This window comes from Bombus vosnesenskii, unplaced genomic scaffold, assembly GCF_011952255.1.
Source record: "Bombus vosnesenskii isolate JDL3184/JDL3185 unplaced genomic scaffold, Bvos_JDL3184-5_v1.1 scf7180000013267, whole genome shotgun sequence".
Taxonomy (NCBI): Eukaryota; Metazoa; Arthropoda; class Insecta; order Hymenoptera; family Apidae; genus Bombus; species Bombus vosnesenskii.
The window spans coordinates 2,066,722-2,090,572 of record NW_022882927.1 but is presented as its reverse complement, the minus strand read 5'-3'; the positions used below and the strand labels follow the sequence as shown (position 1 = coordinate 2,090,572).

The 23,851-nt window shown below is 38.7% G+C and overlaps 1 protein-coding gene across 1 annotated transcript in view; it reads right to left on the bottom strand.

The window, feature by feature from the left end:
- The window catches only part of LOC117230729 (suppressor of lurcher protein 1), a 524,767-nt gene that overhangs the window by 25,169 nt on the left and 475,747 nt on the right, over positions 1-23,851 (bottom strand). The gene's annotated exons all lie outside the window — the stretch shown is intronic.

The window sequence follows — 23,851 nt, the reverse complement described above, 5'->3', positions numbered from 1 at the left end:
ACGTGGAAAATCAAACGGGCCGAAACAAACGAAATCGCAAAGCACGTAATTAAAATTGTGACGCGTACTTTTCTTCCTTTAAAGTTTCGCGAGTTTAAAGTTTCAAAATGTTTCGGAATATTTGAAAGAGTAATGCTGCATTTTAACATATGTCAATGTTTAGTTCGCGTAATTATTATATTAATATTGGTATATTAATTATACCTGTGGGATGGTGTGACATCAGGGAGGGGCGTGGCGCGGGGGGTGATTGTTTATTATCGTGGTCAAGATGTGTTGACGTTGTCAAAGAGTGTCGCGAGCGTTGCCAAGGTATGTTTGGAAAAAAGCGAGCGTGGAAAACATTGTAACGAGAGTTGAGAGAGGTTGAGAGAGTCAGAGTCGAATTTACGGTCGTCGTGTGAAGATCGTCGTGTCGTTGTGTCGTAGAAGCAGCGAGTAACGAATACGTGAAACGGGCTTCTATATTCGATTACGCGTGAGTGCAAACGATATTGTATTAATCATACTGCTATCTACAATCTAATAGTATAACATTCTTACATACCTATAAAAGCGAAAGCAATAAAGCAGACGTTTAAATCAGACATTAAATCTATGTACATAATAAAATAGTAGAACAGCAGGAGGAGGGTCGTGTTCGTGAATTGAATAAAAAAGAATGAAAATAGTCATTCAGGAACAGTTCATAAGCTATGAAATCGAAAAAATTAATTTTTGGATTTTTTCTTTGTTTGTTCGTCTGTTTGTGCTAGCATCGCGTAGAATCTACTGAACGGATTTCGATGGGGTTTTCTCTGCTGTATAGCTTAGTGTCCGGAAAAGAAAAGAGGGTATGTTTCATCTACGTATCGGTTCCGTAGAAACTGAGTTCTGAAATCCAAGCTTTTTATGTTTTTTTAGCACGGAGAACAAATTAATTGTTAGCATGAAAAATATGCAGATGTTTCGTTTACAAAAATTCATTTGTGTATATTAGTAGCGCAGGCGAACAAAGTCCTAGCCAAAAAACAGTAATTAAATCAAATATCCAATTTTATGTGCCATTGTATGTCTAGATAGTATTTTATTTCTTTTTTAAAGCGTTTATTGCCAATATTTATAATACAGAGAATATAAAGAATTAATGCAGCCACGCCCAGGCAATATTTTATTTTAATTCGCTGGTGTACGTACTCATTTTACAGCTTACCGATCGAAAATTACCGTTTTGATAAATTATCTATATAAATTATCGATATAAATAGGTATCTGTAAGGGCGGAAAAGCTATAAAAATTTACCTCTGATATTTAAATATTTTATTTAGCGATGAATCGTTCACCTTTGACAGATTTTAATACAGCATGAAACGTACGCTTTTGTATTATTATATTCGCTGGAACTATTAATTCGTTTCACTTATTATATACGTTTTATAGCTCAACGGAAGTCGCATAACCATTTGTAGTTATTTCAAGCGTATAAGAAACTTCGTAAAATAACATTTCAGGTATAGAACTCGACGGCTCAAGTTTTTACGATATTCCTACGAAGGTTATTATTGCGGAACTCTCGTATTGGAATCTTAAAGTAACTACGAGAAGTACCTTTACACCATTGTATTTATTATAGTATTTAGATATTAATTAATCAGATTTAATAAGAAGATGACAAGAACTATGAACTCTCGAATGAGTTTGCTGCAGTTGTATTCGACGCTTTAGGTCGATGGTAAAATATCGTTAAAAGGATTTCAGTCCATGGTCCTTTGTTTTCGAGAAATTAATCAGTTTTTCTTTATATGTTACTTTATAAACTCTTCTAATGCCAATATCGTGTTTCTTTTTAATAACAGATTTTTACGATCTATTCTGATAAATTGTCGATTATTTTTATTCAATATAGTACTGCTGCATATTCTTACAATTTCGCCGGTACAGATTGCAATAATAACATTTAAAACATAATTGTTGCTTCGAGAACATAATTTCTCGATTAATTTCTCGGAAACAAAGGACCATCCACTCAAATCATTTGGGGACTGTTTTATTGCCAATCTAAAGCATCGAATGCACATATTCGCATAACGCATACAAGCATCGAGTGTATATTAAATTGCATATCACGTAGTAGCATCGTTATATGATTAGAAAAATTTCAAACTACGAAAATGAAGCGTGGAACCTGATGCAGAAACGCTTGATCAGAAAATAGGGCTATGTACGGATACTTTTTTACAGCGACTGAACATTTAAGACAGTTATATTTCGAGACTAATCAACTTTTAAAGAAAAAATAAAGAAAAATCTATTTTTTCTTTCGCCTTGGCGAATATAGTTGGATGAATTGCAAGATCCATAAGAGCAATATTATTAATAGACCGTTGAATCCTTCGTAGCTTTTTGCTTCGTTATTCTGTCTCGTTAAAAAAACTCTTTTTGATACGAGATTTATAAAAACGTTTTCCCCCTTAATACTTGCGTAACTGTGATTTCCTTCGAAACACCTTCCATAGACGGTTCACTTCGTAGTTATTTATGATTCAGGGCAACACGCGGATTCTCCGCAATTAACACGCAAGTGTGCGAAACTGCTCGCAGACTTTTACGACTGCAGCAGAGGTTCTGAAGAAATTTCCTGAGCGTCGCGCAGCGTTGGGACTGTCGCGAGTATTTAACATCCGGCATTATGTCGACGTACAAGCCTATAGTCTGCTGAATACGCACACGGTTTTGCTGTTTCACGTACTTCCGTTCTTCCTGCCGTACTTATACGTGCTTTTGGAAACAACGAACTTTGTCTCTCGTTGCGTTCTGTGTCTTTTTCTCTATACACGCTGTACGAGTTTCGTCCCTTTCTCAACCATCGTTGTCAAGTAACGTCCTGATTCATGAACCGTGTTGCAGTTGCACTGTTCGTTTCAACGTTCCTCAAAAATTTCGTCTGAGACGGTACGAATAATTTAAAAGTCGACGATAATAGAAAGAAAAAACAACGAGAATATACCGTGGCTCGCGAAAATATTCCAACGCTTTCCATGGACTTTTTCCTACGAATATGAAATTTACGCGCATTCGTTTTACGATTTACCGTTTTAGTTCTTGTATCGTACGTTTCAGTATGATTCGTAAAACGCGGTACAATTATTTGCCAACGTTCGTACACAGCCTGCAGAAATTACCCAATGTCATGTCCGTACTTTTTATTTCGCGCGAACGTGTATATTAACGTAACGAACGGATGCAGTTCGTGATAATCACCGACCAAGTAAATCGACCACAAAGCACGCGCATCGTCGCATCTGCCTTCGGTAAATTTCGTTGTCGCAAATCACTGGATAGATCGTAAATATTTACGCATAATATACTGCATATTCCGGCGCGGAATACACCGTGGAATAACTGCGGACAGTGCAGAAGCGGCTGATCATTCTTGATGTGGGTAACTGATAACGTCTAAAATCAATTCCATAATGGTTCCGCGATGGCTCTGCGATGACCAGATTGCTAATCGATAGTTCTTCGTTTTTTCCACACTAATTCTTCGATATTTTTCTCAGGCCTGTCTTGGAGAAGCGAACTGAAACGTTCGACGAAACGTCGGAAGAAAGCGTAATGACACGGTTGAAACCGGAAGAATCGCAAACACGTCAGTTAACCGGTCGATTAACCGATCGTTAATGGAACATTTTTCGCTCGCTCGACGCTAATTTTTGAATCTTTTTCCATATCTATCTTGGGAAACTGGACGAATTGGATGAAACGAATAACGCGAAATAACGATATAGTGTAATGAAAATGATACAAAATCATTGGTAGGAAAAGCTCGCCGACTGTTTCGCTCTACGTGTTAATCACTGTGTTATGAAGTAATGTTTGTTCCGTTTCACGCTCGCCAGTATGTGATATTACTAATTAAAAGTTTATTTTCTCGACGCGTTTCCGCCTGCGCGAATAAACAGTTCAGCACGTGACGCTTTACGATTTCCTGGGACTTGAATTTTACCAGTTCGCTACTTTGAGTACTTAATCGACTTCGTTAATTTATAAAGACACCCGAATTTCCACGTACATCTTTACACAGTTGCGAAGGTGTATAAGTTATATCGCGTTGCCTCACCGATAGCAAACGTCGGAGTTCGCCTGTTACCCTCTATTTCATGCAACTTTAATATTTCGCGCCCTGAACACAGGCTCCTTGATTAAAAGACTGAAACCTTGTGCCGATTTATCGGGAGAAACTTCGTTTCATACGTCGAACAGAAAGTAAAACGATTTCGTAACATGAGCCGTGATCGTACGTACCTTTGTAAAAATGAATTATCGATCCACAAAATGTACTGTATCGCGAGAAAATGACTGCGAATACCTAATGATATTTTCCGATGGAAATTATACAATTTGAGGTGCGTTGAAAATTAATTTCATCTTATGGTAAAAATAAAATTAAAATTAAATTTGATTAAAGGTAAAATTCCGTCGGAAGGGAAATAAGGATACCTTAAATGAAAGAAACGTTGCAAATGGCATTTAGATTTAATTTTAACTTTAGGTTTATTAAATATTGAAAGATTTCGTGGCTATGCTCCGCGATGCATCTTCGTTATCGATTTTATCACGCGCAGATAACGTTCGTTGTTATTTTTTCAAGATTTAAATAACAATTAAGCATTTAGAAAGTCTAAAATAATATTACAGATTTATTCTTCGTAGAAAGAATGTATATACAGGGTAACTGGTGATATTCTACGCGAAAAAAGAAGTCGAAAATATAGAATAAAAATTTGTTTTTTTTTAATTTTTCCATCGAGACAACGATCTACAATGAGATCCGTTATAACGAGACGTGATAAAGTGCAGGCGTACCGAACGAAAATTCAAAGTCGATTTTCTCGAAAACGAAGCCTCGAACGAAAAATTTTTATTCTTATTTTCGACTTCTTTCGATATCGTGGTTGTTAAAAGCTTTTGCTCAAACTATATTACTATTTTTATTAATTAAATTCTACTATTTATTTCTCTCCTAATAAATAACATATTTTCTGCCTTCAACAAATTAGTCGTTTGAAATTTGCGAGCGACTGTGCCAGGTAATGTGTGCATTAGAACGAAAGGATTTTTCAGTGAAGCGTATTTATGATCTTCAAAATGCGTGGCTCTTTGCAGGTGCATTTGAATTTTAGTACAATTGCATATAGTTACACGTAAATATATTCAACAGGAAAATTTTAGGAACGAATAGGAAATTCGACGCAGAAATTTATAGGAAAAGTTTAGAGTGGAATATTTCAGCGTGTTTAAAGTTTAATGCAACGATATTTTCATTGTTTGCTTTTTTCATTCGACATTAAATGTTTATAATGTTAAAAAAATATATACAGTTTATCTATGATACTCGTGATAAATTGTGAAACTCTTAAATAATCGTTCAACTTCAAAATAACGTTTTATAATCATCTTTGCCATTGAAAACTACAGTTCGAAAGGAGATCGTAAGCTGTTACTTAAAGAATCTGGAACAATATTACAGATTTATTTTTAATAGGAAGAATGTGTTTCGTAGAAACTGGAAACGAAAGAGCATGAAGTTTTTAAACGAAGATTAAAAGCATAGTGCAATTCAGGAATTGTAAACTATTTTCTAGTACGATCAAAAGTAACAAAGAGCCGACAAATGTTTGAAAATTTCACGGTTACATTGCTATGAAACTCGAACGTGTTTCAGGTATGGAACATACTACTTGAAACGAAACGTTAATAGGTCAACAGGTACTCCAATTTTCGACGTCGACTGGAATATGTAAAGTCGTACTATGAAAAATTAAGGAACGTCGTGCATATGCTACGGATCTTAGTTTCGAGCACTATCGAATATGCAAAGTTGTTTTGATTTCATTTTCACTCTATATGCTTTTTTTTTAATTTAATTGCGTCGAATCGCAAAAACTCGAATTATGGAAACGTTCGTGCGCTTAAAAACGCGATCAGAATGAAATACTTCAACTCTTTGATCCTTACAATTTTCACTTCATCATTTAAAGTCGCTTTTCCCTTTGTTCATACGGAACGTATTATGGTCGTGGAATAACATACAGCCACTGACGTTTTAACATTTATAGACATTTTTTTGTGCAATTTTGAGCAATAGACAGACGACACACAGTAGTCGTGCAACGTAGTAAAATTAGAGTAAAGTAAAAGGTTGCGCGTGTGAGCGGATGTATATGCGTGTAGATGATTGAGCGAGAATGAAAAGCAATAGGGAAAATAATCGAAAATTAACTATACCACTACAGTCAGAAATTTCAATTACGATTATATTGGTAAAACTTGAAGCAAATTTGAAAACGTATAATGTATACAATAGTTTATTGCTTTCTTAAAAAAACAAATTATTTAAACAATCGATTATCGAAGTTTGTAATTTATGTAATTGTTATACGAGGAAATTATCGGAGAAGGAAACAAATGATATAAAAATATGAATGAAATATAGTAAATACAGACGATATAGTTATTAATCAAGAAATGTTATGGCAGGATGTTCACATGAACACGTTAATTAATTTTCCTCAATTACACAGAGTGTTTGTAATTGGTCTATGTACTTTTCTTGGAGGAACATACATACGTGTATAATGCGCAGCTCGTTATAATGAATTGTTTCGTTTACATGAAAGCACAGGCGAATATGTTTGTGCAACAAAATGTATATGTATTTTACGCGGTGCACTTCAAACAAAGTAAAGAGTAAATCGCGTTCATGTGAAACATTGCTCCTAGGGGATATACCGTGTATTCGTGCAAATATATTTATCATCGTCTATTTACATTGGTAAAATTACTCAAGACATTGGTCTTGACGATATATTTCAAAATCATCGAAATCCGTGAGTGTGTCACACACACTATAGCCTATATGTAATTATCGAATACCTGACACGAGAAAAGGAGCAGATAGAAAAACAAGGAAAACAAAGGTGTTGCGTGTTACGTCGACTTAGAAATAAAATATAAATTACCCTATTGTTATCGTGAAATCTTTTACACAAATTACGATAGATACGTTCCATGTAAAATGTAAAGAAAAGTGCGACGCGTAATATATTTATTTTTTAGTTTAACAAAAACCGTAGCGAGCGTCGTTTTCCAACAAAACCCGTGTACACGGAACGACATAACACAGCGATACGTACAACTGTTCCAAACTGATCTTGAACGTGATCAAACATTCGCATTAGTCGACGTGGTACGAGGGTGATCGCTGAATTTCGAGATTTTGAAACGACCATTTGCGACAGAATCGCGGCCGATTTTATGACGTTTGTCGATAGCTTGCGGAAGATAACGCACGATTAAAGGTATCGCTGGATAACGGATATACGTACACACGACGAATCCTATACAGAGGCAATCGGATATTCATTTGCGGCCAGCCAAATGGGAGAGGTTCGCGAACCCTCAGTTGCCCCTGCGCGTTTCTCTCCGCGCTATGCTGCACCATCCCTTCTCTTACCCTTTGCCACCCTGTTCTCGGTGATTCACAATGGCCTGGGAAACGACATGTCGCGCTGTGTTTAAAACATAGCTGCCTGGCCGGAAAAACATTGTAATTCTGATTATTTGTTACTTAATTCCTCCTTTCTTTTTTTACTTCCAAATCCTTCGCTATCCGTAATTCTTTAACCGAGCAAAAAAATATTCTTCCCCACTGATCGACGTTTCTATCTAACACATGGGAAAAATAGACTTAAGATCGCTTATCGAGTAATAAATGTCTTATCTCATTTTGAAAGGCGAGCTGCAGCACGTCGATTCTACTTCTCGTTGAATTGCCCCCTTCCCGTGCCATTTATGCCATTTACGATGCTAGTAAACAGGAACTAACATTCAGTCACCATCGTGACGGGCAAAAAAACAGTCCGCGAGCTCGGCTTCTTATGTTTACGTTTGGCCCAGGTATCTGGTCGCGAGTCAGACTCGCGATATTCGTGTTTGGGCCAAAATCTTCATCGCGAGTCTGACTCGCTAAAGTACGACAGGGGGTTAACACGCACAGGTACGGTTTCTTCCTCTCGACGTTCTTCAAGGGCCGCCGACAGGAACTGACGACCATGGGAGTGCAATAAAAAGCCAAAGAAGACTCGAACATGTCCATACGACGTCTAAAATCTATCGAGGAACTTTGAAGCGACTATCTCGTGTATGGCAAAAATGATCGTAGTCCGAATTGCTGATAGACGATGGGGCGGTTAGAGGGTTAATTAGAACGTCATTTACTTAACTGGTCAACCGATCGATCAAATAAACTTTTTCATCGATCAATTCGATGTTAATGGTCAGGACGCGAAGTATCGTACGACAGTTTTAAGCGCGATAATTTGAGTCGCGGAAGCCGCAAGACTATCGCGTTCTCTTTCGTTCGAGTCGCATCGCGATACCTACATTTGCTTTGTACACGCGTTCGCGGATCATTACGCGTTTCACAAGCTTGTTTGCGCGAGAACACGCGACACGACGAAAAGAACTACGGACAGCGAGATTTCGAAGCTGGAAGTTATCGTTATGCGAACGCACCTGTTGTCGAGATAATTGGGATCGTCGTTATTCGGTAGACAGTGGTGTTTCGAGCGATCGCACGATGCTTTATTATTCCTCACGGATTATTACGTTGTTTTTGCGTCAACGAGCGCGTAGCGGTGTATAAATAAAGGCGAGACCAAGGGGGATCCCTTTGAAAAGCTTGGAAGGGTCGACAAGCAACCAAGCAATAAATATCGATCCATGCATCGGTTAAATGCGATTTGGTGCTATTTGTAGCGGTCCCTTTGCAATCCGATCATAATGAATTTATAGAGATTGCTTGAACACATTTTGATCGAACGATAAGAATATCGTAGCGATTGAAAGGCTGGCGATAACAGGGAAACAGGTGCAAAATTTAAATTGTATTTAACGCAAGAGAATTCTCAAAATACGTAACGCGTGATCATTTAGTCAGTGACACGAGACATATTTCCTCTTCCACTGTCAGATAAAAATAACGATAGTCGTTCGGTACGATTTTAGTTCGTCGGTTAGAGGATGTTTGTTACTCAGGAGGCAAACAACGTTGAAAAATCGCTGGTAGATGGATACGTATGCTGACGTAAGAAAGGGGAAAAACGTAAGAAAGAAATTAAGAAAACTGTACTGGAACCGTTGATAAATAGGATATTGAAACTAGGAAGAGGCTGGAGAATAACGTAAAAGAAATATCGAAGTGAATTGCAAGAGCTTGTATTCAACGCGATTGTGATTACCTTAAGATAGACCAGGTGAAACGAATAGGTTTGGTGATTTTCTTTCTCTTTTATACTATGACGTATTTTATACCATTTACGAAGCTGAATGGGATGTATTGTCTACCTGTTTAGTACGAAATAATAAAATATAACTGTTTTCATAACTTAGTTAACTATTCACGTCCATTGGCAGATATCAAATGAAGTCGTTGATTTATTCAGCGATAATAATGAAATATTTCCTACGTAACAGACAATTAACGAGACAATTAGAGCGTTGGTTTGTAATGCTAGAATCATTGTGAACGATTTTGACTAGATAATTAATCAATAGGATATGAAACTAGCACGCGAGTCGTTTTACATTAAAGCATACGTTATACGAATCGATTAAATTTCGCATCAATTTCATATTTTTCTGTATTACGAATCTGTTTCATTGCGCTCTAAAATACGATTTACCGTTTGAAATATATCTGTATCGTAGATCCTCCATATACGTTACCATCAAATCTGTACATTGGGAACGTATCCCCCGACGTAAAAGGGAACAGATGTGAAACAAACACATATCGGATCCACAAGTTGCGTTCCACTATCGTGGTAACGTCGATTGATAAAAATCCTAATAATTAACAAACTGTACCTTGACTGGAGAGAATCGTTACAAATACCGATGGAGTTTATAAACAGATATTAAAAATTATTCCTCTTCGCTACGATATTCGCCTTGTTCTCGTATTTTATTCTTAAAATTCGTATAGGTAGAAAAATACAAGAGAAATAAATTATCCTCGCGATAACGAGGATTTCAAATACGTAAGAAGCTAAATCACAAACTAATATATCCGATATCGCTATTCGCGTTACCATTTTCACCATCGATACACTCATCTATACGTTCATTGAATCTATAAATTCAATTTTGTTTTCAATATTTATATTGATCACGAAATATCTCGCTTGGAAATATTTATAGCAATGGGTAAAAAAAAAAAAAAAAAAAAAGAAAAGAAGAAAAATGATGGAAAACCGCGGATGGGAATTAGGCACAACGGCCAGCGTTATATCGCTTAACGTTTTTTGCGCTCCATTTCGTTTTAACGGTAGCGTGCGTCGCGGAGGCACGCACCGAGCAGGTTGGCCGCGTTCTAAATTAGAGCCTCATATTGCCGGTTTCAAGCCGGACAGTTCGATGTAGCTGGTTTTTTGTTCAGCTAGAATTGCGGGCTCGTCGCGGCCCGGACGAGTTTTCATTTTGAAATGACCCTATTTGCATTACCGGCCGGCCCTTTTTTTCGACACCACCGGTTGTTTTACAGGCAACAAACAGTGTCCTCGATTACACCGGCGGAATGCTGGTTTAAAAGTAACGAGATCGCTACGTTTCCCGACGCTTTGTGCATTTTTGCGGAAATTACAGGAGGTTGTTTGTACGCCGCAACATGGTTTTCCACCATCTGACACTATGACCTGACTCTCCACTTATCCACGTTAACAAAGTTTTTAGCTCTGACGCCGCTATGCGTGCGCGTGGTTTTGGCTTTTGTAGTATTATTAAAAAGAAGGAGGGGGAGAGAAAAAGCTAGACGAAGAAAAGTACGTGTCACTCGAATTACGAATAACTCGCCTTCGATGTGGTTAGAATGATCTACCGTGTAACAGTAGGATAGAGCAATTGTCGTTTTACCTTACGATCCACAGATTCTTTCATTCTCTTGTCCCTGTTATCTGCTTTCTTCGGTTAAATTTTAGGTTTGTTGAAACGTTGCGCGAGAAAAGAAACGAGCGAGAAACGCACGATCGAATAAAATATTTGTAATATATTGTAAATGAATGTTTTATTAGGTTTTTCGTTTTCCGTTTGGCGAAGAACGAATAGCGAAGGATAAACGGACTTTAAGGCAAGCTGCTTTATTATTTTGAAAGTAAAGTACGTATTGTATAAGTGGATATAAAAAATGGTCATTTAACGCTTTGACTGTCACGTTGGTCTTATACGATCGGTTTCTCCTGTGACGCCACGGTGGTCATTGTGAACGGAGCGCTTCAACTTCTTGCAATTGTAAAAATTCAACGAAAATTGACAGTTAGGGCATTTTGAATATAACCGATAAATAGAAGGTACTTTGAAATAAAAAGTGTCCCATTGAACGATTAAACATTTTTATTAAAATATCGATAAAAAAAAACGAGAACGAATCTTGCGTCTAACGGTGTGCTGTGTTCGCATCGATATCTTTGAAGGGTAATCTACGAATATTATTACAAACACAGCTTAGAAAATAATCGTAAATGCTGCTTTATAATCGTATAATCGAAGTTAGAAGTGTGCACGTGCCTTGCTATTATATATACAATGAGCAAATACCGTTTACTAATATCTTCTACACGTTTCAACGATATATTCTGCACGCTTTGCTTACGACGAAACAACGAATGCGAATGGTTTGTTGAAATAAACGATGCCTCGTTATAATATGTCGCTATCAACTGTCAGCAAGGCGCCACGATGGTCACCCATGATCACCAACAAGATAAACGGTCCATCGGGGAAGAACGTTGTCTTACATCGTCGATTTATTATTATTTTGCCATTGTATGCTTTGAATAATAAAAATACCCCCGTGGAATCTTGACCGAAACATGCGATTTCGGCGTGGCGGTCAAAGTGTTAAATTTTTTTTTACTATTATTTAATTTATACTTTACAATTTGTCCAGCTGGACATTTGGTAAATAAAAATAAAAAGTGTTAAATGGCACACGATGGATGGTCTTCATCGTAGATTGGCTCGTAGAAACATCCCTTAAATTACTGTGGCTAAATATGTGTGTGGCTTAAATGATGTGGCTTATCAGAATCTTTCGATAGAATTAAAATAATATCTAATAAATTAAATCTAATACATTGGAAATAGTATCTTTCAATAGAATTTAGAAAACTTATGAAAATTCGACGATATACGCAGGTAGTCTCGTAATGCATCTTCAAATCCAGGTGTGTCGTTTGTCCAGCTGTTGATCACAGGTAATTAAATTCCAGAGGTACAAATGATCAATCCATAATGCTAAGAATACGATGTATGTAATGTATCAATCGAGGAGAAATACTTACTAAAAAAATTCTTTCTTCGGATGTAAGGTAAAAATGTCGTGATTTTATGTTTCAATTCCAGCCGAGTAATATTTGCCATACAAATTAAGTTATAGTTGTCAGTAATCTCACGGATTTAAACGACACACATATTTCAATTTTACCAATATTTATTGTCATCGTATTTTTTTCCATTCATATTTATTTTTAAGATTTGAAATAAATTGTATTTTTTTTTTATTAACGCGTAAAAACAGTTTGCAGCAATGATATTGATTTTTTTTGGAAGGTATTTCTTCTTTCGTATCAAATATTTGTATGTCGTTAACAAATAAAGAAAAATACGATAAAGCTTCTCTATCGTCGATAGTAGGCACTGAAATACTATTTCAATAAAAGTTTCTTTGAAAATGTGGCAGCCATATTTTCCAGTAACATTTTGTCAAAAATAAAAGATAGTCTTTGCTATTCGAAATTTTATATTTATAAAAATTGAGCAAAAATTGTTGGTTCTTTCGTTGGATTTTTTGGCTTGACTGATGAAACCTGAATTACGTGGCAGGTATCTTTCACCTACCTACCATTTGTAACTATAAACACACATCTATCGATAATAATTCTCGTCGATTTGCAAGTGCCAATCCAAATGAAAGTTTTCAAGAATGGACATGTATATACATATAGCTGAAAGCGTCTTTTGAATGTTTTCGACGTTCGTTTTATTATTTTAATTCGTATTGATCGATCCAAAAATGTTTCGCTTTCTTACGTTATTCGCTTAAATCGTAATTAATCTTTTAAATATCTTATTCAACTAAATAAACACTTCCTCATTCTTGAATTATAGATCGAAAATAATATTTATTACGAAGACTTTCGACCGCGTTTCAACGATAATCGACAATTTTTCTATCATTAAATATATAATCAAAATTTTTGAGACAAAAATCTTAGGAAACTTATCGATTATCGAACGATTCGTAGAGAAAACTAACAAGTAAGAAACTACTAATTCTACGTGATTTTACTTCTACGATTTTATTTATTATATCGATGGGAGAATCAATTACGAAAGCAAAAGAGGAAAGATACGTTCAAGTAAACGAGTAATCGATTATCGATAATTACGATTACCAGCAAATTAACGAATAAATAGATAAATTTTTGGAACCAAGCTTCTGTAAAATTGCGTCTGTGTAACCACTGAATACGAATTACGCGTATCAAACGTTATTTCAACGTACGAATTCAGATGGGACCACGTGATTCATAATTCGAAATCGGCAGGTACGATTTTTTTCCACAGGCAATTTACGCGGTACAATAGAACTCTGTTCGCCGTTTCCACGTGTTGGTCTCGCCATCGAGATTTGTGCATGGTTACACAACCGCGTCTGGTATTTGTAGCGTGAACGATCCAATAAAATGGTACGTTTAGTAGCCCGTTGGGCCGATAAAACCGAGCCGGGACGATCCGTGGCATCAATTTTTTAAGATCGTTCCCTGAGAAAATTTCGTTTCGCTTCGCGATATCGGTTTCTTCCGCGCAAAACCACATACACCGGCCCAATCGAATTCATACACGGGAAAGTACGTCAGTTTTCGTGTAACATCGCGAGATGAAATGGCTGGTTGGTGTATCGATACGCCAGTCGAACAATGACGTCTCCGCTTTTGCCTTTGAAATATTTATCGTAACCACCCTCTGTGGGAAACATCACGTGCCATTTTTACGTTATTGACCTGCGAGCTTTTGCGAATACGTCGTTCCCTGCCGGTTTTTTCTCAGCTTTCTTACGATATCCCCACGATTTTTGGATAAGATATCTCGCGAGAGATTGCGCGACTGTAAAAAGGCCGAGACCTCGTAAGCTAGCTTGTTACACAGTTGTACAGTGACCGAAAGATCGGCCAAAGTAGGAATAGTTTTTCTAGACAGCCGAGAATCGATAGAACGTCGTTTTCTCGTTCGATGGTTCGATTTATCCGCGATCGATGGTGGAAGATAAAATGCGCGCCGTCGAGTTGGAATAACAGCGAAGCAACACGAAAGAATCCTGATAACGTAGAAAATCTTTTCCACTTAGTCACTGAATACCCGAAATCACGTTGCAGCTTGTGCCGGAGATTTCGGAGGATCGCTTTGTTACTTGTAAAATGGTAGTTTTTCTCCGTTTATTTGAATATTTTTCTTATCTAACTAAAGGTGTCCCAATGATTAATTCTAGAGAAGTCTCGTCGGCGATTTTACACAGAAAAATGTGGAAATCGTTGAGGGGTTAACCTTTCGATTTCAACGGTTCAGACGACGACTAAATATTCAAATTCTGTTAATTTCTAAGTCTGTATAACAAATATTTCCCTGCAGGACGATCGGGTCTCTCCCTAACCGCTCGGGGGGAGCAACGTTCACGCTCGAAACAGCCAACTTGTTTCGTCTAATTTGTAAATTAAACAGCATCCGCAGAAAACACTGATTTGCATAATCACCGAAATCAGCGCACCGACTTGCCCCCTTGTTCCGCCCCTCGTAACGTCTGGCGTTTTTCAACGACGGTCGACACGTTTTCTGAATCAGAGACCGTACGTGTGCAGCCACTTGCGAGAAAGAGTAATTGAAAGCAGCGGGAAGTCAAGGGGAGGAGGGGGCAGCTTTTTTCCCTGATACACGTGGCGAATCCGTTAAATTGATAAAGTTTTGCAAGAACTTTTATAATACCAGGCTGTTGAAGAATGTTCAAGTATATACGAGCTGGCAATTTATGTTCTTCCATGTGGCAAGGCGGCCGCCTTCGAACCTCGAGAAGCAGCGGTTAGGCGAGGCAAGGTAAGACGGCGACCTGTATGCCCCGCAGCTTTGACCATCTCAAGTTTCTCGCGTCTATGCGGCTAGGTGCGGGCTGTTTATCACACTTTCGAGGAGCATAACCGTCGTAAAATCGTCCCGCGATCTACATTACAAAAGATCCGGAGCTGCCGTTGGTTTGGCAGTGTGTGTAACCGAGTTCCTGTCGAGGCCCGCCTTTCGTTTCCTTCCTTCCTTCCTTCCTTCCTGGCTGTCTGGCCGCCCGCTTTCCCAACTTTGCAATTGTAATCAACGATAACGATTCCGGCAGCTCGTTTCGTTATTCGCGCGGAATAATTCCCGCGAAATGCAAAACGGCCATTCGAACGTTTCTATTTAAGAGATTACCTTTGAGCCTGGCTCCGACAATTTTGTTGACTGTTTTTCGTCGCTTTGGTCCCCCTCTACCCCCCTCCCTCCCTCCAACCCCCCCGTCGCACCATCGTATTTGTAGCGTCACACCGAACGTCGAAGCTTCGGTTTAGATCTTCGCTGTTATTTGCCGTGCGGCGCGTTTCCACAGTCGCGATCGCGAATTAATTAATTTTCCGGCGGATTAGTGCGATTTTATGAACAACGCGCGATATTATCGGTGAATAATGGAACGGTCAAAATTAATAATCGCCAGTAGTACGGTGGCACTTTTAATTTGTCCAAATTATACAACTACCGGATGAAACGTTTATTTGAAACGAACGTTCGCTGCGTATACGTGTAAATTTAGCGTCATGTATTACAAATTCAACGCTTCCAATCGAAAACGCTAAGATCCCTAATTGATGCACCTTGGTATGTTACCAACGAAACAATACACCGCGATCTCAAGATACCCAGAGTCAAAGAGGAAATGGCAAAATATAACGACAGATATAGCAAAAGAGTCAACGAACAGCGAAACCCCCTAATCACTGGACTACTTGATACGACGGACCAGATTCGCAGGCTGAAGAGACACTACCCGCTAGACCTAAACGACAGATTCAACTAATTGTTTAAATTAAGTAACATCTTCTTATTTACAATTTACTTACGTACAAATTATACTTATCTGTAACAAGTATTAACTTATTATAAATAATTAGCCATGTTACTGCGCCACGCCAGGAAAATTGCTGAAAATTCTCAACGCGAGAATTGATTGTAATTTTAATAAATAAAAAAAAAAAAAAGTACAGCTATAGTAAAAGTCTGGACTAGGGTATTGGGGTTTTTCTCCGACATATTAATTTAACATTTGTATATGAATTCTATTTATTAGATGGCAAACGTAGACCACGATATAATCTAAATTAATTTTCCTGAGAAAACAAGTTGCCGAGCGAATTATTATATTTCAGATTGTAGAGAAAAAGAAACGCGCGCCAAGCAATTGAATTGCCGAACCGAAATCGAATAAAACAGATCTTTTGATATTCCAGTAGTTTTAATTAACGAGGTTACTCGAATTATACGCGTACATCGAGGAATTTTATTATTAGAAAAATATTTCACTCTGTGATCGCTATTCGAGGTAACGGAAAAACAAATCAGACAAACGCGAGGTTGTAGCCACTTTCGAAGATCGTAGTAAAAGAAACGATTGTACGATTTCATTGTAACTCGAGAATTTCAATTTTCACCAACCATCCTCTATCGCTGCTCATTTTACTTGCGTGCACGCAATAACGTTGGTATCGTTTACCGAAATCAAAGGCGAATATATAATTCGTGTAAATTTCAATTGTAAATCCAACGCGTTTTATATAATTCGACGTATGTACGAAAACAGGTCGAGTAATTCTTATCAATTTATACATGCTACGTACATGTCAAAATATAGATGTAACGAGGAAACTTTGAAGTTTAATCCAAAGGTAGAAGGAAACTTCTTCGATTCGTTTAATCTAAATCGATTCGAATATGTACTTTGGAAGAACGCCGTGGAAAAAAAATCAAAGAATTTTATATATAAAGTTCAGAAGGGAGGAGGAATTTATGGGCAAGTTGAATAGCTTAATTTGATTAAAGCGGTCTTCAAACACGCGGGAGATGCGGGTACGTGTTCAAATCCGATTCTCCTTCGATAATCTCTCTTTTCTCGCAGCGAAAACGAATTTAAGGAACGTGTTCGATGTGTAAACCAAACAAAATACGAATTTCCAGTTTCCTAGTGTTTCACCGCTGTAAATATCCAAGAATAAAAATTGAATAAAACGTGCGAGAATAGTAAGAGCCAAGTATGCACGCAAAAAAGAGTCCGCGGTTGTTTTATCAATTCGCGTAAGAGAGTGTTACGTTCGTTGCATCCAATTCCTCTATCGTCGTCCTTAATTCGTTCCTTCGCAATTTTTGCAAACAAACTCTGCCTTTGATACGTTTTCCTCGATGTTCTCAGTTATCGCATCGCGCGAATATCCTCCGGCTGATTAATCGTTCGTTTCCCATACGATTTCGACCAACGATTTCGATGGTTTCACGCGAGTATGGCAAATACGTGGATGCTCGTAAAGAGGGAGGAATTTCGTCGAAGAAGAGATACTATACGAACAGTACGAATGAAGGAAGATAGTAGTACTCGTGAAACAGGAACGAGCGGCAAAGACACATATACGATAGAGTAAAAATTCGTAGTGACTTTTTACTTTCTCCGAAATATTAGGACCAGCTGGCGAAAATGTACGCCTATGTACTTACGCACACGCGTGTATCGACTTGGCCGGAGTAAGCCGGAAATATCGCATGTGAACCCTGTGCGCCAAGTTTCGAAGCGAAATACGCCAGGTTACATTAAAACCTTGCTGCGGATATGGATGCAAGTTTTGAGCATTTGACACCGGGGACGGCGTGTCGAGGTGTACACGGCCACGTCGAACTCGCGTGTACGTGTACACGCGGCGATATACTTTGTCCCTTGTACACTGGGAAGGATCGATAAGTGCGCGTGTATCGACATACCACGGGCACAAACGCAAGTATTCCGTTGTTTTCGAAACTCTTGGCATACTTCTCGTTGGCAGGGCTTCGTAAATCCGTCAGACTGTTTCCCGAGGAGTTTTCGAAAAACGTCGGGAAGAATATGTCTGCCGGTATCCGTTTCTCTACCTACTGTTGCTATCGATGCTATCTAACTCGTTTCAGCGAATTCCAAAAGTTTCACGTCGATTTCGTTCGACGTCCGTCCCCGACGACGACGTCATCCTCCTCCTAGTGGTCGTACGTATCAGCCATTGCCCTATGTATGTAAGCGTATGTGTGCGCCCGTGTTCGTCGCCTCTGTTCCGGGATTCAACGGGTGTGAACCCGGCATACCGACGACTTTACCTCCCTCTGAAAATGAGTCATTCCTTTCCCGACACGACGACGTCCGCGCCGACAGGAATGCGGAATATATCGTTGATCAGATAGGTGAAATGGAGTTTCACGTTGACGAGGAACACAGAAATGCGGCGTGATTTCTGTGATTTCGAGTCGCTGCACCCGGGGATGGTTCTACGGAGCGATTTGCGTTCGAAAGCCGTTTTGAGAAGCAGCGCTGGCCGAGGAAACACGCGGTCCCTTTATTCCTTCGAATCTCAGCTCGGTTCGCACGACAATAAATGTTCGTCCCGTTACGGGGCAGCCAGTAAAAATCGTGCGACGAACTGTAACTTATCGCTGCGCCATTCCACCCATCAATTTGCATAATTTCCAATCGCTCGATTTCGTTGGTTTGCTCGCTTTGCAATTAATATAATATCGTGGATTATATCGTTCGCTCGTTTACGTTATTAACTCTGTTGAATACTTTGTAAAAATTCTTTTATCTAAATGATATCGTAGAAAACACTGTACTTTGGATACAAATCTTGTCATATTGCGCGCATTTTCCGTAATTTCGCGCTTTTTGATTTCCTACAAACGCGTAGAAAATTCAGTCTACTCGTGATAGTTATATCTCGTTACAATGCTAACGAAATGTTCAAAAAGTTAGACGACGCGCGCTATACTCGCCATTTTTATACCATTTTTATAGCGATTGTTCAAATATTTCCACGAGTCTCCGCAGCGAATTTGGTCTTTTATCGTGTACAAGACCGAGACAATTGGAAAAATAATACGAACTGTAAACGTTATTCCGGAAAAAATATCTTACTCCGTGTTTACACGCAAACTCCATCGGCTTTTTTCTTTCAACCAGTTGCAAGTGCATTAGCAATTCCATTGGTGCAACTAGGAATCGTACTTTGAAACTGTAGGCGAGGCAATAAAAGTACAGAGGAAAGAAAACTCTTTCAGAGGTGCAGGGGACAATTTCGTTCGTTTTTGCAGAAATCCGTCGACCGACCAGATTTCCCGCCGGCAGAAATTCACTGGCTTGCGTGGCGTCAATTTACCGAAACACGAGGAGAGCGGGTTCGTTTGAAAAATTGATTCGTCCGACAGCCGGCTGTTGCTTTGAAGTGGCGCGTCACACGCGAACGCGGCTTGCTAATTTTAATGGCTTTCGATTTTAAAACGCAAGACACCTGGTATCTTAGAAATAGCAGAAGATTCGTTTACGAATGGTTGCTGAGCGCGTAACCGGCAAGTCCGGCCTTTTCGTGGACGATATCCAGCTTTGAAGTTTCCCAGAAGGATATCCTACCATAGCAATTAAAGCGAAACTTTTTATCGTTAGCGGGGCTCGTTTCGGAAAGGAACGACTTGCGCTCAAACGAAGAACTTCGGTGCCGCAGATTCTCCTTTCTGCCATTGTGAATGGCTCGAAATCCGTTTGTTCGCGTTTCAATTACGCGATAATAGGAATCCTGTCTACTTGCCGGAACTTGCCGAACAATACGCTGCTCGCACATGAGCGATAGAGATAGACGGTGGTGTCAGTGTTAACATGGCAAACTTGTCTCTTAAAATTAACAGGCACCCGATATGCGTATGTAGAGAGGGTAGGAATCATCAGACACGAGACATCAAGGTTTTCGTCTGTACGTCATAGTACATTTTTGTACTAGTACATTTTACATAGTACATCATAGTAAGTTTTGAATAATTGGAAGATAATAATGGGAAATCTGACTTATCGCGTTTGTAGTTCTCGCTTTGAATTTCGTACTTTTACTCGTGAGATATGCTGGCTTCGTTTTGTGGAAAAGACCTAGAGCACCCTCTATATGCATGGATAATAATATCCTTCGTTTAAACACTTTATGTTATTTTAATAGGTATATAGATAATATAAACATGAATATTATTTTAACCTACCGATAGTTAACACGAAGCTATTTCTACCGAAACTAGTCGAAATGATTGGTCTTTAAAAAATACGTAATAATAGAATACTTTTATATTTGTCGATTTATTACTTTCTTACAGAAGCAATTCCATGTTATGTAGCACATTTTTGGTATTATTAATCCATCTGGGACCATGATCCCTAAGCGAGGATTGACACGTTTGTAAAATTGTAGAACCAGTCACTTTGACTGCTGTGGTATTCTAGCGTTAGCATCTAGCGATCTAGCGATCGATCCGGAATTTTCCTGATAACTGATATCATCGTATCGAACGATACGCGGTAAAAATTTTCAAAACGTGTGGCAAGTTGTACAAAACGAGGAAACTGGTTAATCGAGGTTCGATAAACAGATTGTAGGACCTTTTTACACTCTGACAAGTACCAGCCATTTTGATTGGTATTGGCATAAGTAGCCTCGATACAAAATTATTTTGATTTTGAATACACAAAGAACAAAATACAATTCGTTATATTATTCTTTTAGTTATCGTTGAGAAAGTCATTACATCGTCGTGGAAAAAAATGAAACATGCAGTAGGAATTTTAAAATAAAATTGTAAAACCAATCGATTTGACTGCTGTGGTATTCTAGCGTTAGCATCTAACGATCTAGCCATCGATCCGGAATTTTCCTGATAACTGATATCATCGTATCGAACGATACGCGGTAAAAATTTTCAAAACGTGTGACAAGTTGTACAAAACGAGGAAACTGATTAATCGAGGTTCGATAAACAGATTGCAGGACCCTTTTACACTCTGACAAGTACCAGTCATTCCATCGAGACAACGATTTACAGTGAGATCCGTTATAACGAGACGCGATAAAATGCAGGCGTACCGAGCGAAAATTCAAAGTCGATTTTCTCGAAAACAAAGCCTCGAACGAAAAATGTTTATTCTATATTTTCGACTCCTTTTTTCGCGTAGAATCACCCCCTTTCCGCTTGTACCACCAGTTACCAACCACTCTGTATATTTCTTGCGAGTATAATTTATAGCGTAATTTAGTTTAAACTAGTTTAGTTTCATATTTCTCCGCGTATATATAACGGATAGAGAGTATTTTCTTTTCTCGACTGAAAGTGGTACGCGTATCTGAAGCTTGTTTGGCTGAGATATGACAATATTTCTCTAAGAATCGCACCTCGATACTTATCGGCTACTATGTCTCCTTTACGTGGCGAATATCGCATACTCTTCCCTTTTATCCAATTTCAAGTGTTTCTTCCGAAAATGGAGAAAGTTGAAATATCCAAGTACTAAGTGTTTTACAATTGCTCGATTCTCAGATTCGCTAGCGATTGGGGAAGTATAACCATTTCCCTCCAACTTCCGGACAGACGCGCGTGCGTATCATTTTTAGCAAACTCCAAGTTAAATGGACTAGATCAGAGTTGTTAAATGAGAGGATAAAAGGTAAATTACACGTATATCGAAAGCCAAACGTTTCTTTCTTAAAGCTGTAAGTACAGCAGCGAGCAAATACGTATATTCGATCGGGCGATTATAATTTCCGTCGCAAATAAAATTCGTATCTTCGAACTATAAACTTGTACAGCTGAAATAAACCTAACACAATAAGCTAAATTTTGATCTCTTTTAATTTACACCAAGCTATAAAATCTACAATTTTAATCTCCATTGTTCGACAAATTCAATTTCAATCGTTGAGACTCTATCGTCCATTTCATGTAATTACCAATATAATTAAATCACAGAACAGAAAACTTCGTTTGTAACGGACAAAGAACACAGCTCGATGACGTATTGTATGAACATTCGAGATAATTTCCTAATGTTCGCATGCTTATGGTCGACTAAGATCCACAACCTTCCCCCTTCCCTATTTCCGTTCGACTTGTTCCTATCTGCTGTCTGCAACTCTAAACACTGCAATCTTCGAATGCTTTCCCCCAGACAGGAAGAAAGTTTCGGTATGAAAACGCTTCCGCAGCCAGGCAGAAATATTCGCGATGCGGCAAACTTGTAACCTCTTGTACTTTAATTCCATCCGAATTTTTCGCATCCTCTTTTAAATTCGACTGACCGTGTTATCGTCTATCCTATCGTTTCCCCTCTCTTCTTACTGCCCCTGCCCACCGGAGTGGATGGTTCGACGAAAGAACAAATTTTTGAGTATCACGGAGGCGAGTATCGCTTCTCCTCTGGCGAATCTGTTCTCCAGGCGAAAGACAAACACACTTTGCGATCCATTTGTTCCGCAGGCCGGGCATTCCAGCCGTGTACGCTGCAATCTGAACCTCGGCTGTGGATGATGAACGGCCGCACGAGGAGAGACACATTGCCATCACGATAGAATGCTCAACGGAAATTGAAATTTTGACGGGACATAGGCGCGCGGCAGAAAGGACCGGACTCGCTGTGGCACAGACGCCGCGAACGCGTATAAGACCGTACGTCATGCGCCGACGTTACGTCTCGAACACGTCCCGTACCAATAACTTATTCTCAATGATGCGTATCGTCTATCTTTAACCGAGCACATCGAACCGATTTATGGTACTGACAATATCTGAATTTACTAGACGCGAAAGGGACGAGCGAAGGGAGCGCGGTTGCAGCGACACAGAGGCAGCGAGGGGAAAGATAAAACGACGGTGCGAAGGGGAGGTGGAAGCGGAGAAATGTGTATGTAGCGTGGCGAGGAAAAAGAAAAAAAAAAGAGAAGAAAAGAAAAAAAAGAAAAATGAAGAAACGGAGGACGATGTGGAAATAGGAAGAGAAATAGCGGATGGAAAAGGAGTAATGACGCAGGGAAAGAATTTGGCAGAAATGAGTAAAAGTAAAATAAGGGGAAGTTCCCTTTATTCCTCTTGAGAAAAGTCGAGAGCCAAAAAAAAAAAAGAAAGAAAGAAAGGAAGAGATCTATGAAACGTATAAAAAGACGCGGAGGAAAAGAGAGCATAAATAATAGAAGGGATATCGAGGAGAAAAGGTAAAATAAAAATCCTAGAAATTTTTCGAGTCTTACGCTAAATGGTAACTGAACATGCGTATATCTAGTCCGTTACCTAGAGATCGAGTTTTGTTCAGATATTAAAAAATATTTCTTCTTCGTTATATATCTCGGTATCGTTGTACTATAAATCCTCACCTAGCCCTCTGTAAAATGGTTTTCCCTGCACATTCAAATCGTTTGGATAAAATGAACGGAGAAATCGTTTCTGGTTTATTTCTCCTGATATTGGACACTCTTCTTTAAAAACCTAAAGCGATAGCTTCATCGTAGACAAACTACAACGGTAACGTTGAAAGTATTCCAGCGGATTAAATTCACACGTAATTTCCACGACAAAAAAAAAAAAATCTCTCACTCCAGAACTTTAACGTTTCCACAATTTGTACGTAATAACTTTCGACGCGCAAAGATC